Here is a 21,029-nt window from a genome sequence, read left to right on the forward strand (position 1 = left end):
GTCGCCAGTATAATAATAATTATGCAAGATATCACTCTCCGATTGATGTAAGTGGATAATTAAGTCGATTTAATTGTTTCTATGAATTTTCCAGAGATTAGAGCGTTCAAATAAAAACCTCGTCAACTTTATTAAAATTAATATACTAGTATATTATGAACGATGTTGTAATGTACGGCTTTAAAGAATTAGTTTTAACCATATTAATTATAAACATTCATACAATTTGATTTTTTAACCGACTTCCTTTTGTGACTCTCTTTGACTGTGCTGTGCATCGATTATTAGGAGAGTCATTAACGGATGTCTTTAAGACATCTTAACTATCGACAGCTCAGCACATCACTAGTTTGAAGTAGACCGTGCCCTCCCCCCGCGGTACCCGACCCGGCCTTAACCTTTTTTTATTTTTTTTATAGAACGCTCAGACGAGCATCTTAGGTACTTACTTTTTTAAATTATCTATGGACTACGCTACGGCCTGTAATTTCAGATTAAAGGTTTTATTTTAGAGAAAATTTGAAATTGAACTTTTATTTTAAGACTAAGCAGTTTTTGTATTTCAGAATATATTATTAAAAATACATTGTAAGATATGGCGATTTTCTATTCAAAAATATTACATATTAAACTTTTCAGTAAACTTTGTAATTTTACCCAGTGACGTTAAACACTGTTAGATGTGTTACTAGGTCATAAAAAATGAGGCGCTCAAATGAGGAAATTTCCACATCTCAATGTTAGTTGTGGACAACAACGAACGTTATTTATGCAAATAATACCTAAATATCGTCTACAATGTCGAGTTGTGTGTTCAGGAAGTGTAAAAACTATATATATACATAAATATATAATGGAATTAAAAACAAAATTGTGCATGTGTGCGCTCAGTTTTGTAGCCTATTATTCGGATCACTCTTTGCGGTGATTTTGTAGGGACGTAACCGATCTCTATAGTATAAAATTATCATTGATTTTACCCATATTTAAAAATTTAAAACTCCATAATTTTGTATGTAATGAGGTAAGTATGCATAAGGAAAATAAAAAATAGGTATGTATTATTCATTATTATTATAAACGGCATATAACACTCGACCGATTAGCCTGTAGGTACCAACTAAGTACTTATTTGATCTTATCACTGAACGCATCGAAACTGGGGCGAAAAAAAGTTACTAATTGTCTTAATTTCATTTAGTCGTATAGTAATCAACGAAAGTTATTTAAGCAAATAATACCTAAATATTGTCTAAAATGTCGAGTTACATGTTCAGGAAGTTTAAAAACGATTAAGTACATGAAATTATGCATGTGTGCGCTGTGTGGAGTTGCTAATTTCGGATAAATTTTTGCGGTGATTTTGTAAGCTAACATATCTATGCTAATATTGTAAAACTGAATAGTTTGTTTGTTTGTTTGATTGAACTAATCTCAGGAACTACTGGTCCGATTTGAAAAATTTCTGTGTTAGATAGCCGATTTATTGAGGAAGGCTACGTGCTATAATATATTATCTCTGTATTCTTACGGGAACGGGAACCACGCGGGTAATACCGCGCGGCGTCAGCTAGTCTAATATATTATAATATCGTTGTCCACTCAGCTGTTAGGGTTTACTTAGCTATGGTAGCAACAACTGACAAACTTTCAGTCATATAAATCTTTTTAACAAAAAAAATCAACCGACCTTAAAATCACAAAAATAAACTAAAAAGCGAAAAATGACATCGTATATGCTACCTTCTGATCGCTTTGAAGGCGGTGCCAAGCCTGTGGCGTATTAATTAAAGCCTTTTTTGAAAGAACCACGACAAGAACAACTGTCTGAAAATTATAATATTTCATGATGTAAACAGCTTGAATTGTGAAAGAAAGAAGGTAGCACATACGATGTTATTTATTGCTTTTTAGTTTATTTTTGTAATTCTCAAGTCGGTTGAATTTTTTGATTAAAAAGATTTTATTTTTCTGTTTTTAGTGTGTCATAAGTAACGAAAGCGCCACAGTACGGGCAATTTCGTTATTTTCATTTAACACAAAATTACAGAAACCGATTTTCATGAAAATTAAGTAGGAGTACTATACCTACTTACCAGTGGCGAAGAATGGAGTTTAGATAAAGGTAAGCCGTCCCAAAAGAAGAGGAAATTCATATAGTGTGATACAAACTACGATTTCTCATATATCAAAACAAATGAGAAACCGTATAGATACAGTACAACAATGAATATGCATGGATATTTAGAGGTAACCCGACGGGAATCGGCCTGCATGAACTCTTCGCCGCTGCTACTTACTCAAATAAAAACAGAATTTTCGAATTTGGTTAAGAATGACGAAGTTAACAAAAAACATACGCGATTTTGAGAACCTCCTCCTTTTTTTGAAGTCGGTTAATAATTAACTGTGTAGGGCAATGATAATTTTATACCTCCCTACAAAATCACCGCAAAAAGTGATCCGAATAAGCTACAAAACTGAGCGCACACATGCACAATTTTGTCTTTAATTCCAATACCTATTTATTTATGTAAGTTTTTACACTTCCTAAACACACAACTCGACATTGTAGGTATTATTTGTATAAATAACGTTCGTTGTTGACCACAAACCACAACTAACATTGAGATGTGGAAATTTCCTCTTTTGAGCGCCTCATTTTTCATGATTTAGTAACACATCTAACAGTATTTAACATCATTGGAGTAGGTATGTTAGTTAGTCCATCATGATATATACTTACCTACTAGCTAGCATTAGATTTGGCATTCCATTCAATAGATTATACAATCTAAAAATTTTGAAATGCAAATGGCGGGGTATTTGGCCTCCTCGTGACGGCTAGACTCGATTATCGGAGCCAAATATAAATAAAATCCAAAAATAGAATCGATGTCAAATTTTTAATAGTCAAAAAACGTTTGAAGGTCAAAAAAGTAGTTTTGTATTTTGAGATTTGTAGGTTACCTACTATTTTTGGAGAAATTAGGACAAGTCCTCATTTTTGAAAATAGTATTGCTGTTTGTTTGTTTGTAGCAAAGTAATCCATAAACATATGGGTTGATTTGGAAGAGATCTCTTCAAAATTTGCACTCACTCTGTCTAGATCTCCCCAAAACGGCCCAATATAAAACTTATTTTGAAACCCACCCACACCAACCACTTAGTGGTTGAAGCTTGCAACTTGGCCTAACCCCACTCATTCTGAAAGGAGACTCGAGCTCAGCAGTGAGCCGAATATGGGTTGATAATGATGATGATAAATTTAAATTCAAACACATTCGTGGTTCCGAATGGCTTCGAAATTACAAAACAATTAGGTACTTTTTTTTTTTTATTGAGAAAGAATACAATAAGGAACTTAAGCTAACTTATCCTAATAACTATACAAATCATGCCCACGTGGAATGGTGGCAAGAATACTGGCTGCATTTCCGCGCTGGAGCCAGGCTGATCCTTTGCGCAAAAAATGAGCCAGCCCTTCTGTCACCAGTCGAGGCAACAAGCCGCGGTGAAATAGTACGGAAAATTTTTTTGGCACTGCGACTCCATGGCCCAAGGGTATCCACGGCAAAAGGTACAAATATGTAACTCTCTGTCAGAGAGGCATATTTGAGCCACTTACCGGTTTCAGCTTTTTCTGCTGCGGCTCCCGGTCTTGATTCTGTCTCCCTGATATGACACGGTGCTAATGTGTCGACGCATGTAGCGTCCCACATTAGGGCCCGCCCCATTTCCCAGGGAACCAGCGTCAATCCATCAGGTCTCTTACCATCATCCCGACTGATTCCTAACGGCTCGATTAGCGCAGGAATATTTATGGTGGCAAGAGCCCTTTTTATTATGCCCTTTTTATTAGGTACTTATATGTCCAGCTGTTAATAATAATAATTAATCACCATGATAATTAATGAGTACGTAAAAGAAGAAAATAATGGTCACCCCAGATTTTGCATTACCACACAGGTAGTCATAAATATTGAAAATGTCTGATCTATAAATATAACAAACTTTTCAAAGCGACACTTGGTTACATTACTATTTTATGTATCCATTTTGTATTTTTAGTATACCTGTTGGAAGCTATTAATAGAATCAAGCGGAATCGAATTACTCAAAAACATATTCAATAAGAAGGTCAGAAGCAAAATAATTTGAATTGTACAGTAGACTACGATAATTACTATCAAAAAATTATCTTCGAAATTTTGCATCTAAAACATAATTTAATCTATATACCTACTTCTATTACTATTATCTATACCTACTGATATTATAAAGCTGAAGAGTTGGTTGAACGCGCTAATCTCAGAAACTACTGAAAAGATATTTTTATGTTGGTTAGTCATAGAAAAATGCTATAGGCTATTGTAAAACCACGGAGTATCGAATAAAAATGTGGCCAAATTGAGAAGAAAATGTTTATTTGAAAGCTTCCGTTGCGTACGCCGTATAGACAATGAAAGTTACTAAAAAATCATGTATGAAGGATATAATATTCCCCTTGAACGTTCTAAAATGGATTTTCAAGCGACGAAGTCACGGGTGTTCCTAGTCACTACATCAGTGAATTGCACTTCATATATGCAAAAATAAACCGCCTACCCTGAGGACTCGTTACCAACCAACTTGAATTGGAGGACCATATTTGTACTATTTGTACGAATAGTGCCTACCCTAGTTGAAAACCATGTGCACGCCATTGTAAAAATATACATATACCTAATTATGTATAAAAATATACCAGGTCGTTTAACACATATGCTTGGAGCAGGTACTTTAATGGTTTTGGTTTATTCCATAAAAGACGTAGTCAGTTTTAATTAAAAAAAACAAGTATGTCATTATCCCTCCCTCCCTTTAAACATACGGCAATCAAAGACACTGGTCATTTTTAAAAATGCCGTAAAGACTCATTATCTGGTGCAGTAAAGACGATCTGTATATATTATTTCTTTTCAATATAAGGTATTTATTAGTATATTTTGATATGTATTTTATTCATTATTGTAGGTATTTGTGTAATATTGTTTATGTATTAGGATGTAAATTATTTGTATGTATGTGTATTACTAATACTATGGTTATTTTTGTTTTACGCCACCTGCTGATGTCCTTAAGTTTTCCTAAACCGAAGGTTGCCTGGAAGAAATCGCTACTTAGCGATAAGGCCGCCTTTTGTATGCTGATCTCTTCTTAATTTGTTTTTTATTTCACTTGTTTTTGTCTTTGTGGTGTGCAAATAAAGTATATTTATCTTTATCTTATTATGTGTATGACTGTACCTTGATTCGGTTTCAAATCTCGTATTTTTGGTTTTGAGGAACTAGTTTTAATAACGTTTAGAAATTCAAAATGCTATACAAAAATAGACTCAGATTAGGAACGAATGTTTTTAAATAAATTAGATTCTGATTTTTATATATTATGTTTAATTAAAATGTCGTATAAAACGAAAAACGTTGACTTGCAAATAAAAACATAAAATTCATAAAAAGTTGGATCCTGAGAGATAAAATTAATTACTTATTAACTTTATGTCTCGGCTCTGTCTATTTTTGATTTTTTACAACATTACTTTGAATAGGTAGTTACACAAACTTATTATGAGGAATTCCGGTATCCAAGTTTCGATTTATTTAAAATTCAAATATCAGTAGGCTATTTAAGCATGGCTCTCTTAATGATATAATAAAAAGGGCCACCATAAATATTCCTGCCCTAATCGAGCCGTCAGGAATCAGTCGGGATGATGGCAAGAGACCTGATGGATTGACGCTGGTTCCCTGGGAAATGGGGCGGGCCCTAATGTGGGACGCGACATGCGTCGACACATTAGCACCGTGTCATATCAGGGAGACAGAATCAAAACCGGGAGCCGCAGCAGAAAAAGCTGAAACCGATAAGTGGCTCAAGTATGCCTCTCTGACAGAGAGTTACATATTTGTACCTTTTGCTGTGGAGACCCTTGGGCCATGGAGTCGCAATGCCAAAAAAATTTACCGAATAATTTCACCGCGGCTAGTTGCCTCGACTGGTGACAGAAGGGCTGGCTCATTGTTTGCGCAAATGATCAACCTGGCTCCAGCGCGGAAATGCAGCCAGTATTCTTGCCACCATTCCACGTGGGCATGATTTGTATAGTTATTAGGATAAGTTAGCTTAAGTTCCATATTGTGTTCTTTCTCAATAAAAAAAAATACCAGTTATCAGTGAATTTTTAACATAGATATTTAGGCAAAATCATCATACTACCGTCTACTTAAAATTCAAAATTGGATAGGCTGTTTCACTAGCGATCTTTGCCACTTCCGAAGGAAACTTGAGAGATAAAACTAATTACTAATTAACTTTATGTCTCGGCTCTGTCTATTTTTGATTTTTTACAACATTGCTTTGAATAGTGTTAGATAGTTACACAAAGTTATCATGAGGAATTCCGGTTTCCAAGTTTCGATTTATTTAAAATTCAAATACCAGTTATCACTGAATTGTTAAAATAGATATTTAGCCAAAATCATCCTACTACCGTCTACTAACTACTACTTAAAATTCAAAATTGGATAGGCTGTTTCACTAGCGATCTTTGCCACTTCCGAAGGGAACGAAAATAAAACAAAATATGTTGTCTTTTCTTTCTCTGTCTACGCTTTTCTTTGTGTGATTATTAAAAAAAGCATCGAACACGACAAGAAAAGTTCATTTGTTACATGATAGAAAATAAAAAGCATTTAGAACTTTACTTTTCATAAAAATAGAGTTCAATTTCGAAAGTTGTAAACTTAAGAGAAAGGTGGGAACTTGGAAAAATACTAGACCAGTGTTAGAAGCCTAGTTCTCAAGATAGGTTTTGAAATCGACCTCGGAAAAAAGGCGTATAAAAACTTGTTGTGTTACTTACCGAGTAACTATAGTATAGTAGTTTGAAAATCACTTGAAGTTACTCGTACCTATAATATGAGTTTATACTGTAGACTACGGAGTAACAAATAAAGTACGCTGTTTCCTATAAAATCTCAGACCAAATAAATACATCGACATAAATAAATTCGTCTATACGACAGCCTTTCTTGATGAGTACTGTTTACCATCAAACAAATTAAAAATGACGGTATAAATCACTAGTCATTTCACACTTAATAATAATTACAATAAACTTGTTCTTAAGAGCCGTGATAGCCCAGTGGATATAACTTCTGCCTCCGATTCTGGAGGGTGTGGGTTCGAATCCGGTCCGGGGCATGCACCTCCAACTTTTCAGTTGTGTGCATTTTAAGAAATTAAATATCACGTGTCTCACGGTGAGGGTAAAACATCGTGAGGAAACCTGCATACCAGAGAATTATCTTAATTCTCTGCGTGTGTGAAGTCTGCCAACCCGCATTGGGCCAGCGTGGTGGACTATTGGCCTTATCCCTCTCATTCTGAGAGGAGACTCGAGCTCAGCAGTGAGCCGAATATGGGTTGATGACGACGAACTTGTTCTTAAATTAATGAAAATAAATTAGATTAATAAGCTTAGAACAATTAGATATGGTTAATATATTTTTAATAACATTTTATAAACAAACCATACATAATTACAGATAAATAAGTTAGGAAATGACATCCGTTTTCTACCTTAATTTCTAATTTCTTTATTGGTAAACAGTACTCATCCAGAAAGGCTGTAGTTTAAAGGTTTAAAACATTGCACAAATTTTTATTTTGCCTGTGGCTTTAGAACGAATGAACCGATTTTGATTAGGTTTTTGTTTGAAAGGGGAATTGCTCTTAGCTGATTGATGAAAATCGGCCCAAGGTCACAGGCACAAAAACGTTTACATATTTTTTCACAACTTCCTCAATATGGGTATCAAATAAAAGGACTTGATAAGTACCTACCTACCTAGTTATTTACTAAGACAAAATTCAAATCCAAGTGGCCACAAATTTTAGTGGGAGGCAACGAACAATATAAAATTATCTATGGTAAGAGGTAAGTATCAGTGCATATTTTTATTTTTTTTTCCAATAGGTACTTTTTTAATTTATCAGTTATTGTTTGTTTGTTACGATTTAACCCAAAATCTTTCACCATTAAAAAGCAACATCTTCACCGAGTAACGCAGGTCGTATTTAGCCCCGTATTTCCATGGGAACGGATCTCCGTGCCGAATTTCATTCAAATCTGTCATGACTCATTATGTTATAGTTAACTATCCCGACTTGTTCTACTTACCTTGATTTTGTTTTTCGCCAGACGTAGGGTTTTTAGAAAGGTAGGAAGGTATACTGATTTTTCCTTTGATTATATACGTCGTATTTTCGTCGTAAAAATCAAAAGATTTTTCATGTAAACTCAATCATGCATGACGCTTTCTACTAGGTTCAATTCTATTTTTAAAACATCCAGAGACCCATAATAGCTACATAAACAAGCTCTTGATTAAGAACCTCGTATGATTTTTAAACTTGTTTCGTATTCCGTTTTCGTTGTTACGTATTCCGTTTCTAGCGCTTATATTGGGTTTTCATGAATTAATATCGGATAAAAGTTGATTACTTAAGTGCTGTTGCGCACTTTAATCTATCTCCGTGCCAAATTTGATCCAAATCGGTCCAGCCGTATAGGGTGAACAAGCTTACGAACACACGTACAGTAGGATAAATATAAAGATTAGGTAGGTAGGTATACTTATATACATTTATTCATGCCCACTTAGAAAATACACATTTCTATCAGTACAAAAAATGACTATTAAGCAAAAAACACAAAATGTAACTGCATTTCAATATGTGTTTTATTAGATACGCTTCATTTGACATACATTAAAGAGTTGGTTGTGTACGTTTTTAAAACATTTTACTTTAAACAACGCAATTATGTAGGTAGGTAAGTACTTGCTTACCTACTTGTTTAGAACGCAGTTAACTTAACTGTACCTACATAGGCCAGTTTGAGAACTTTCATAAGTAAACGTGACATAATGGAAAAATATTTGAAATTATAAAAATAAGTTATTGATTGAATGAGCCAGTGACTATACATTTTTTGTGTAATATGCACAAACACATACGTAACGAAAACGATAAACTACTTATACGTACGGGAAGTCACACACACAAGCGCATAATTACATAGAAAAACAGGCCCAGCCGTTCTCTCCTCATAGATACACGTAATATAGAAAAAAAAACTTCGAAATAGTACGGCTTCAGTAGATTTCTTCGCATCTTAGATAGGAATTTTGAACGGTAAAGTATGAACTATTACAACGTTTAGAGTCTACATTTCTTTGTCATAGACGCGCGGCCGTCTCTTTCGCGCATCCGAACGGTTTCGAGTTTTCCCGTCCGTACCAACTCAAAATACGCCAAAAATGACGTCGCACCAAATGGTTTCGAAAACAGTTTCTCGACGCGTTCGTCCAAGGGTGCCGCGCGCTCGGCCCACCATTTGGAATTTTCCAATTCGCATTACCCCATCCAGTTGTAACAAAAACAAAATTGTTGTTCGGTTTGCATTTTTTTTTCCGCTTTAAACGAAAGTCGATAACGTCGCTTATCCCTTGGCATAAAAATGCCTAACCGGCGGATTTTAGACGTCCCCTTTTAACTCTAATCGTGTCGTCGAAAGAGTTCGTATATAAATAGGTCGGGTTGTCGCGTAGAAAATTCTGACAGAACGTATCCGTCACGAAAATAATGTCGTTTTTATTACATTTTTTGATAAATTATTATTCTAGTTTCGATCCGGCGGCGGCGGCTTTATCGATTTTCCTATTTACCGCGTCATTGTATATTGTACATTTTCGAAAGACCAACGTCTCGGTGTCTAATAAGCGCTTTCGAAAATCGTTTTATAATATTTTTGTCGTAGCGAACGGACGTCGGGCACGCAGTAAATTAGTTATAATTCCATTCATTACAGACTACAGTGTAATTTAAAGTTGAAATATGGGTTAGCAGCCCCTACGTGGTGATGACATGCTATGTTCCGATGTTTGAACAGTGTAACTATAGTGAAATATATATTTTGTTTTTCTAAGTTGTGTCTAGTGCATTCCTTTTGTGAAAGTTAATAGTAGAATTTTCTTCGTTTTTTTTTTGTGTTTCGCTGTTTGGTTTGTGTATTGGATGTGCGAATGTGGATTTACAAACGTTCCTATATTTCCCGTGAGTATTCTTTTTAATTATTACTTCTATTTTAGGCCTACTAAAGCTACGTCTGTCTCGAGCGATCTAAAAAAATGCATACCTAATAATAAGTACATAGACAGGTAGTAAACATTTTTTTTTCTAGACTATGCCACTGTCAATGATGAGTAGAACAGACTAAATAAGACACTATGTGTTGTGTACAACTTTTTTTTTTCCAATATGAATCATGGACTTTAACCAAAATGACCTTTCCATTGCCTCAACTATTTCCTTGTTTTTTTTTTTACAGTTATCTAACATTTTGTTATAATATCATTGTAATAAAACATTATATTATTATAGTTTGAGAATATAAATATAATCACACTCAATAAAAAAAATCTTTAGGTTCTTACAGAGTAAATTACTATATCATATTTCTATTCCTATAATAGAACATGTAACATATAAATTATTATTAAAGTATGTTCTAGTAAAATTAACTGTAACTTGCTTAGAGATAAAACTAAAAGTTTACCTTTATAATTTTTATTAAATAAAAATTAAAATTAGATCTTTAAACTTAATTAACCTATGAATAGATTATAAAAACATACATTCATTGAAACAGCCAATTAAGATTAAGAAAAGACAAAAACAAAAATTACTGCTGCTTGATGTTTTAATTATAAAACCTAGATACACCTCATAGATGCAATAACACACTCTCTACCCAGAGGGCTCATTGCGAACCTGTATTGTAGAAGGAAATCCATTTTCTACAATTTGTATGTATGGTGCTTACCCTAGTTGAAAGCCTTGTGCACGCTACTGATTATATTAGAATAGCTGATAGGTAAATTTCTTAGATTGAGTCCCAGAAAATTGGTCATGTAGGTTTTAGAACAAGAAGAAATACTTCGAGCAAGAGTTCAATTCAATCAAAAAATTCAATTGAATTCTTGCACATAAAAATACTTTTACTTTAGGATATAGTTAAATATTACTTTAGTAAATTAGTTCTGACTTCACTGTGTGTACTCATGGTATGAGGCCTTGCCAAAACCGAATAGCCTGAATAGCTCAACGGTAAGAGGGCTTGGACTCATCTCCGATGGGCGAAGATCGGACCACCACCCCTTGGCGAGTCCAACCGCTCACAACTAATGTGGGTTTCTAGTGGTAAAAAGATTTTCAAAATTGGTTCAGTAGATTCAGAGATAACCCCATACAAACTTTACCTCTTTATAATATTAGTACCTACAGTAAAAGCTCCTTATTCACGCTTCCTTTATTCACATTTTCACTATTCCCGGATTAAAAAATTGCATCCTAATTCCTATGTTTGCGAGTGAAGCCTGATGTGAAGAAGCCCAGGGTGATTTTTTTTTTATAAAATTCTGGTAAGTACCATACAGCTGTGAGTGACTCTATGGTGCTCTAATGTACTCTGGTGGGGTAATATTGCCATATCTTAATAATAATGAACAGTGGTGCTAACATGGGACTGAGTGATGAGAAATAGACAAAATATCCATCCATTGGCAGTGGAGTTGTCCCATTCCCATCTCTTTCATTCCAACACAATGAAAGGGAGCGGTATTTCTGGTTGCACCGTAATTTATTGAAATTTGCCTATTTCTCTACACAAGATCTCTCAGTCAAATGTTAGTGCCACGAGGCAGATGGCCCAATATGCTCTCTGACTCACTGTGTGGTAACACCATCGCTTTCCCAAATCTGGACTGTTATTGAGTATTCCATAAAAAAAAATCAATATTTCATAACCTGACCCAATACTGGAACCCGGGAATTCATGACCTGAAGCAGTAGGCTTGTTGGAACAAGTAAGTAGCCCCAGTGGCGTGCACTGCATACATGCATAAAGTATTGCATACCCTAAGAGTTGTCTTTGTTATTAAATACAGATTTTTCCAGTTTACTTAATTTTGTTACTAGTGCATACAGTGATCGACAACCTTATGCACGCCATGGATAGCCCCACTTGTCCATTATGCTAGTTGTAACTGATTAAATAGCAACACTTAGAAAACATATGTCAAAATTACAATATAATTCATCATTTGGTAGTCATTCATTATTTTTGAATAACTCAAAAAAAACCAGTTGGGGCTTAACATGATCGGAGACAGAAACAGCTATGTTGAAAAAAAAATTGAAACCAAAAAATAATAAATTTAGTATGGTAATTTTTCTCAACTGCTTTCATTATGAATCAGGATTAAAGAATATAATCTAATGTATTCAAAATTTAACTGTATATAACTATAAATTCTTAAAACTAGTTGTGAATGTTATTGTCATAATGTGTAATCTGATTTTCTATACAATATCTAGTCAATATGAGCCGTTATAGCCCACTCCAATTACGGAGGGTGTGGGTTCGAATCCAGACCGAAATCTCCAATGTTTCAGTTGTGTGCATTTTAAGAAATTAAATATCACGTGTCTCAATCGGTGAAGGAAAAACATTGTGAGGAAACCTGCATACCAGAGAATTTTCTTAATCTCTTCGTGTGTGAAGTCTGCCAATCCGCATTGGGCCAGCGTGGTAGACTATTGGCCTAACCCCTCTCATTCTGAGAGGAGACTCGAGCTCAGCAGTGAGCCGAATGAGTTTATAACGAAAGAACACAATACCTGGGCTATTAATAAAATACCTAGGTAGTCCAGAAAATATGTAAAATACTGGAACTTCTTACTACAAGAGGCTTAATTTTCCGTTTGTCGCCGACAGCTTATTGATTGCTTGCTCAATTGACCCACCCGGGGATCCCAACACAGGACCTCCATCTTGTAAATCTACCATACCACTGCGCTAGGGAGGTCTACATGCATGCAAGAAACACATCCTACGAAGTGCAAACAACTGAAAAGTTGGAGGTGCATGCCCCGGACCGGATTCGAACCCACACCCTCCGGAATCGGTGGCAGAGGTCATATCCACTGAGCTATCACGGCTCTAGGTATTGTGTAGAATACCTGAATTATATACAGATTGACTGTAGCAAATCTTGTCAGGATTTCAAAAACTTGTTATATGTACATAAGTAATGAAGCCAGATTATTCGGTATTTCAAGATAATATAAAAATAATACCTAGCTATAAATTAAGTAAATACTAAATAATTAAACTGGTTCCTATGCTAGATTTTGAATTTTTTTTCTTGGTTTCTACTTTTTTTTTATGAGAAATAGGCATTTAAGTACTTAATTTATGAGTTAGTTTATAATTATAAACTTTTTTTTTTTTTTTTCAACAGAACAAAAAAAAAAAAGTTTATGTTTTGTGCCATCAACAAGCCATATTCAGCTCACTGTTGAGCACGAGTCTCCTTTCACAGAGGGCTTAAGGCTAGCTATGGTAGTCCATCATGCTGGCCCAACACGGATAGGCAAATTTAAGGCATGTTGAAAGGATATATAGAGGCAATCAATAAGTAGATTGTTGCTAAAATGACCCGAAAAATACTTGTACTGACTTGTACTATTTTCAGTCCCAAGCCCTTAGGCGAGAGCCTAAATAAAGGCAAGTTCTCACTCCCATGATATGCGGGCGACAGGGGGGGGGGAAGGACTGAGTGGGTGTGAAATCGTGCGTGCGAAGTGAGGTGCATCAGTCGTGGGTTTTTCATTCATCGCTACACGCCCCCCCGGCCTGCGCGGACCATTGGGAGTGCTACGAATGAATTTGCCACATATAGCTTTCTCACACTTCTTTTCAGTACGATTGCGAGAAAATAAAATATTTAGTGCAGTTTTATATGTTTTTTTTCTATATATTTTTGAAAGTGCGTCAAGATAGAAAAATCCTTAAGTAAATATACTCGTTTTTAGACTACCTTATAAAATTCAAAATTTTGTAACTTTAATAATAATTAAAGCCTCAATAGCTCAACGGTAAGAGCGGTCGGACTCATCACCGAGGGGTGGTGGTTCGATCGCCGCCCCGTTGGTCTATTGTCGTACCCACTCCTAACACAGTCTTTTCCGACTAGTTGGGAATGACTGTTTTAGGAGTAGGGAATGAGAATATTGGTAAATATTCTTTATTAAAAAAAATTACAAATTACGAGAATTTGTATTTTTTTTTAAATTTTAAGTTTTCGAATTTAATTACCACTAATAAATCGTAACATAACTTGACTTTTCAAAAGTGCTTGTAAACTAAGCCTAGTTGAAACTAATTTAATATTAACTTATCAGATTAAGGATATACCACCATTCTGCTGCAAAACGGATTGACGAGCTTAATAATTTATTATTTAAAATAAAATGCTCAAATGGTCAGCATAAGCGAGGTCAAAAATAATATTAAGCTCATATTCTTGATTTCATATATTATAATACATTACTAAAAACAAAAACTAAAATAGAATGCCAATAATATAGATCAATGATAATTATTTTTATATGTATTTTTATCTCCATTCGAGTATTAATAATGTATCTAAATATTTATTATTCTCGATTCGGTTAATTAAAATTCATTTTGTAACGAAAATAGATATCTGTATTTTTAGATTCGCTCAGGAACTATTACCATTAAGTATGTAAATGTAAGTCAGTTTTCAAAAAATATTTATTACTTATATGTAATTTAGTGTTAAAAAAACTCAACACCGTCTTAAGAGTGTGCAATATGTAATTTGGTGGTTACAAATGGTTCTGGATCTCAGGTTCTGGAAAAGTTAGGAGCCTGATATTTGGGTAAATGATATTTCAAAGTGTTAGCTTCGTTATGACTATACAAAATACACAATTTGTAAAACTTTTCTCGATAGTTTATTTTTTTGAAAAATACATGTTTTACTCACATTTTGCTTTCAATCTCAGGAGAAGCAAACTTATTTTCTTAAATTTTTGTTTTGTATAGAAAATTAGGTATATATCTTGAACATGGCAATTTTGTTTTTCGTTATGTTGTTTAATTTACTTGCAATTAGGTAAAAATGGTTTTGGCGCTCACGTCGTAAAGTTTGCGTCGCGCGTCAATCGCTCCGTGCTTTTCACTCACGTGAAAGTCATAATTCGGCGTCTCGTTCGCGCTTCGAATTTTATCCATATCGTACCGACGCGCTGCGCGCTCTTAAAATAACCTAGCTACTTATGCTACTATTATTGCATTTTGTAGAATTATGTAAATTAAATGCGAAATATTAAGTAGGTATATAGTCAATCTAATCCGGATAGTCCATTTGACTTAGCATTTTTTCATCAGCTGGCAACATTAATTAAGAATTTTTATCATGGCAACAGCTCATACCTAACTTACACCCTGACAGATTGTCAGTGATCCTTGCGTAGGAATCGAACCCAGGACCTCCGTTACTGCGCCACGGAGGCCGTTATTAACAGGTTAACAGTCCACAGTCCGTATGTGGTCTGAATATACAACTTTGAGGCTCTTCAGCTTTATAATATTAGTATAGATAAATAAAAATGATTGAAAGACTTGGTCGCTAACTATGGGCCTCATAAAAATGTTAGCAGTATCTCTGCGTGATCGAATCAGATATGAGGAGATCCGCAAAAGAACCAGTCACCGACATAGCTCAACGAGTCGCGAAGCTGAAGAGACAATGGGCGCGGCTCATAGTTCGAAGAGCCGATGGACGTTGAGGTCCCAAAGTGCTGGAATGGCGACCCCGCACTAGTAAGCGCAGTGTTGGTCGACCCCCCACCAGGTGGACTGACGACATCAAGCGAGTCGCAGGGATTCGCTGGATGCAGGCGGCTCAGTATCGTGATGTTTGGAAGTCCCTACAAAAGGCCTATGTCCTGCAGTTGACGTCCATCGGCTGATATGATGATGATGATGAAATAAAAATAGAAAATGTAGGTATAACTAACCCAAGCTTTCGTTCTTACGCGTATGAAGTCAAATGCAGACGCTAGTACACCGTATGTGAAGATAACAATATTTCAAATGTAAATAAGTCCCTCCACCAACAGAACTAATTGTTATTATTATCGAAAATGCTTGGCGATAACAAAATTGGAATTCATAGTCCAAATTTTGACCTCTGGCCCATTTCATTATCGCTGTGTACTGTGTAAATAAGTATTTTTTCAAAATAGTAACAAACGTTTGGTTACTGATTAACCTTAATTCGCACGAGAGGTTTTTAACGGACGTTAAAAAAGCGTTCTTTTTTTGTGCAATATGATGACAGTTTTTTTTTTAAATTGTACATGAATTAAAAGTATGCTAATAGTAAAGCAATTTTGTGAAAGTAACAGGGTATCTGCGGTCATTACTTTCGGAGTTACAGGGTCAGGTTTGCGGCGCTGCCGCGGATCCCTGAGAAACGCCCCATACAAAATGGGACGAACTAATGACGTCGTAGGTACATAATAATCGTTTGTATGGGCGTTGAAACAAAATTACTAATATCTTTGTTATTTGTGCGTTTATGTTTATAGTTCATTTATTAAAAAATGTCACATTTAATGTAAGGAAGCTAAAACTGTAAGAATTTTCATCTAATTACGATAAAAGATTTTTAATAGATTTTGAAATTTTATAATCTAATTTATTTTGCAAATATCCAGACAATCTTTGCTTTTTATGTATAAATTAGTTAACATTGACCTTATTTACCATGTATATTATTATATAACATGTATCATAAAAATCAATATATTCAAACCTAGTCATCATACCCATTAAGCCTGGTGGTAAGCATTAATGCTGTCTAAGTTGGAGCGCGCTTACCTATAAGATGCCAATTCACTCTTGCTTTGAAGGTGTTCAAATTATATGTGTCAGGAAACACAAACGTCGGAAGGGCATTCCAAATTTTTGCTGTACGTTGTAATCTATACTAATATTATAAAGCTGAAGTGTTTGTTTGCTTGTTTGATTGAACGCGCTAATCTCAGGAACTACTGGTCCCATTTGAAAAACTCTTTCAGTGTTAGATAACCCATCTAGCGAGGAAGGCTATAGAATATATATTATACCCGTATTCCTACGGGAACGGGAACTACGCGGGTGGATCCGCGCGGCGTCAGCTAGTGTTCAAATATAGTATGAAGTTAAATTGCGTGTAAGGTCTATTTCCAACTGACTTGGAAATGCATTTGTTGTATCTGACCGTTTTTTTAACGTCCGTTAAAAAGCTCTCGTGCGAATGAGGGCTTAGTTATGGTAGGCGTCCACTGATCCGCATCGTACGTATCGGACGCATCGCATCAAACGGATTTAAGTATACTTTGTTTAAAAATTCATACAAGTTTTTGACGGCTTCCGTAGCGCAGTGGTGTGCGTGGTGGATTTACAAGGTCCTGTGTTCGATCCCCAGCTTGGCCGATTGAGATTTTCTTAATTGGTCCAGGTCTGGCTGGTGGGAGGCATCGGCCGTGGTTAGTTACCACCTTACTGGCAAAAACGTACCGCCAAGCGATTTAGTGTTCCGGTAAGATGTCGTGCTATCAGTGCCGTGATAGCCCAGTGGATATGACCTCTGCCTCCGATTCCGGAGGGTGTCAGGTTCGAATCCGGTCCGGGGCATGCACCTCCAACTTTTCAGTTGTGTGCATTTTAAGTAATTAAATATCACGTGTCTCAATCGGTGAAGGAAAACATCGTGAGGAAACCTGCATACCAGAGAATTATCTTAATTTTCTGCGTGTGTGAAGTCTGCCAATCCGCATTGGGCCAGCGTGGTGGACTATTGGCCTAACCCCTCTCATTCTGAGAGGAGACTCGAGCTCAGCAGTGAGCCGAATATGGGTTGATGACGACGAAGATGTCGTGTAGAAACCGATAAGGGATGGGGATTTTTATCCTTCTCCTAACAAGTTAGCCCGTTTCCATCTTAGACTGCATCATCACTTACCATCAGGTGATATTGTAATGAAGGGCTAAGTTGTAAAGAATAAAAAAAAAAACAAAAAAAGATTTTCTTAATTGGTCCCGGTCTGGCTGCTGGGAGGCTTTGGCCGTACCGACAAAGACGTACCGCCAAGCGATTTAGCGTTCCGACGATATGTAGAAACCGAAAGGGGTGTGGAGGAGCAAACATACACACACATACACACTTTCACACAGGCACACACACACACACAAACTTCAGGCCTTTACAATATTTGTGTGATTCTTTAAAATTTTTTGTACCGACTTTAGAGTGGGCTTCTAAAATAATACACTTACTCCAACGTATAATCCAATTATCCAAACATTTTTAAACGCATTTCCCTGAGTCTACTTCGGTTCTCGTTGCGAATTTTCTTTCATATGGCTTCTTTTGATTCAAAATGGCGTCGTAATTGTAACTTGGGTATTGGGAAGAGAAAAAGTACCTAATTGTATTAAAAAAAAATAATGTTTTTTTAAAGAGACTAGTGTTTATCCTTAAAATCAAACTGCATACCACCAATTTTTTTTTTAATTCTACGTCTGACAAAAAGGGATGATGACAGTTTTTTAAATCTATATATATATGAGAAAGTTAGTTACTCCACTTATAATATAATTCCAGAGAAGAACGGCTGAACCGATTTAGCTGAAAATTGGCAGGGAGGTAGTTTAGAGCCAGGAGAAGGACATAGGATACTTTTTACTTTTCTTTAATTTATTATTTTTTTTATATACTTTTTTTACGGGTAGGGTAGGGGTAGGTAGAGGTAGTTGAAAGTTTACATCGAGTTTCACGCGGACGAAGTCGCGGGCGTTCGCGTGAAACTCGATGTAAAGCCGCCGTTGTCCGCGTTGTATATAAATTAAGAGTATGCTAATAGTAAAGTATTTTTGTAAAAGGAACAGGGTATCTGCGATCATTACTTTCGGAGCTACAGGGATTTAAAGGGTCCGATTTGCGGCGCTGCCGCGGATATCTGAAAAATGCCCCATACAAAATGGTACGAAATAATGACGTCGTAGGCAATGTAATGATCGTTAGATTTGTATGTGCTTTCAAACAAAATTACTAACATCTTTGTTATTTGTGCGTTTATGTTTATAGTTCATTATTAAAAAATGTCACATTTAATGTAAGGAATCTAAAACTGTATGAATTTTCATCTAATTACGATAAAATATTTTTAATAGATTTTGAAATTTTATAACCTTATATATTTTGCAAATATCCAGACAATCTTTGCTTTTTATGTATAAATTAGTTAACATTGACCTTATTTACCCGAATGTATCATAAAAATCAATATATTCACTAAGAAAGACTGGGACTCGACTTTTGAAAAAGACTTTAAAATATTTGACCGAAATCACCCATCGCGTGAGACATCTGACATCGTGCTGTCAATATCCGAAACAATCGATCGGGAATCGATTTATAAATCGATCGAGATGGCCGTTTTTTTTTTTTGAATTCAAAAAAGGGCTTCGTTTTGCGTTCTCTTTTTTCCCCGATGCCGATTTCGACAGTCGATACTTCATCGGCTACTTTATGTTGTGGTGCCGCGGAGTTGTGAACCGATTGTGAGCGATTTAAATTGTATATCGATTATCGATCGAATTGAATATCGATTTAAATGTCGATCAATCGGTATTGTAAGAGACGTTATCAGGATAATTAGTGTCGTTTAGGGATATAATTATCACTAGCTGACGTCGCGCGGTTTTACCCGCGTGGTGGTGGTTCGGTTGGATTTATAATTTTTTTTTTATCCTTTACAAGTTAGCCCTTGACTACAATCTCAAGTGATAATGCAGTCTAAGATAAGCGGGCTAACTTGTTAGGAGGAGAATGAAAATCCACATCCCTTTTTGGTTTCTACACGACATCGTACTGGAACGCTAAATCGCGTACGTCTTTGTCGGTAGGGTGGTAACTAACCACGGCGAAACCTCCCACCAGCCAGACCTCGAACCGAGCCGGGGATCGAACCCAGGACCGTCTTGTAAATACCATTGCACCACGGAGGTCGTCAATTCCTACTTCCTACTAATATTATAAACGCGAAAGTTTGTAAGGATGTTTGGATGTTTGTTACTCTTTAACGCCGCAACTACTGAAGCGATTTGGCTGAAATTTGGAATGGAAATGGAATTTACTATGGATTAACACATAGGCTACTTTTTATCCCGAAAAAATCCATGGTTTCCCGAGATTTCCGAAAACTGATGATTTTAATGATATGAATGTTTGTTACTCTTTCACGCCTCGACTACTTGACCGAGTTAGCTGAAATTTGGTATCGAGATATATTATAGCATGGATTAACACATAGGCTGCTTTTTATCCCGGAAAAATCCATGGTTCCCGAGGGATTTGTGGAAAACTAAATTCCACGCTAGTATTGTAGTATATTAATTAATATTTCGGGTCCATATTCCATGTACTATGTGAAATTAATCTACACTAATATTATAAAGCTGAAGAGTTTGTTTGTTTGTTTGTTTGATTGATTGAACGCGCTAATCTTAGGAACCACTGGTCCGATTTGAAAAATTCTTTCAGTGTTAGATAGACCATTTATCGAGGAAGGCTATAGGCTATATATTATCCCCGTATTCCTACGGGAACGGGAACCACGCGGTTGAAACCGCGCGGTGTCAGCTAGTATTGTTTAAACATTAAATTTGTCAACTACCCTTTTACACTCCACTGTACACTATAGTGTTTTACAGATAGCATGGGTCCGGTGACAGTTCGTTTCACTATTGAAAGTTTGCCGCGATCCACGATAATACTCAGACCAATTATTGTATAGGACCTGCCTCGCAAGACGTTACTTTTCTGTCAAAGTATATGATCAACGATCTAATGCGATTATAAAAACTGTCTCTATAGAATCAATGTTAAATAGTTCTAATCGTGTTCATTGGTTAAAGAGCTCCGTAAAAATACCTTTTTATGTAACTGAATTATGTAAAAAACGGGCAAAAACTTCTAATTTAGTATAAAATATATAC

At 35.7% G+C, this 21,029-nt stretch overlaps 1 protein-coding gene across 3 annotated transcripts in view; it reads left to right on the top strand.

Moving 5' to 3' along the window:
- The first annotated feature begins 9,347 nt into the window (after positions 1 to 9,347).
- LOC112049369 (protein tramtrack, alpha isoform) overlaps positions 9,348 to 21,029 on the top strand; it is a 99,617-nt gene continuing 87,935 nt past the window's right edge. The window contains exons 1-2 of one of the 3 annotated variants that reach the window (XM_052889477.1): positions 9,348 to 9,495; positions 9,867 to 10,162. The gene's annotated coding sequence lies outside the window, so the exon portion shown is untranslated. Of the gene's footprint in view, positions 9,504 to 9,532; positions 10,163 to 21,029 lie in introns of those variants that run through there. The other 2 variants (XM_052889476.1, XM_024087226.2) reach the window with 2 other exon arrangements.

Source organism: Bicyclus anynana, chromosome 26, assembly GCF_947172395.1.
Source record: "Bicyclus anynana chromosome 26, ilBicAnyn1.1, whole genome shotgun sequence".
In the NCBI taxonomy this organism is placed as follows: Eukaryota; Metazoa; Arthropoda; class Insecta; order Lepidoptera; family Nymphalidae; genus Bicyclus; species Bicyclus anynana.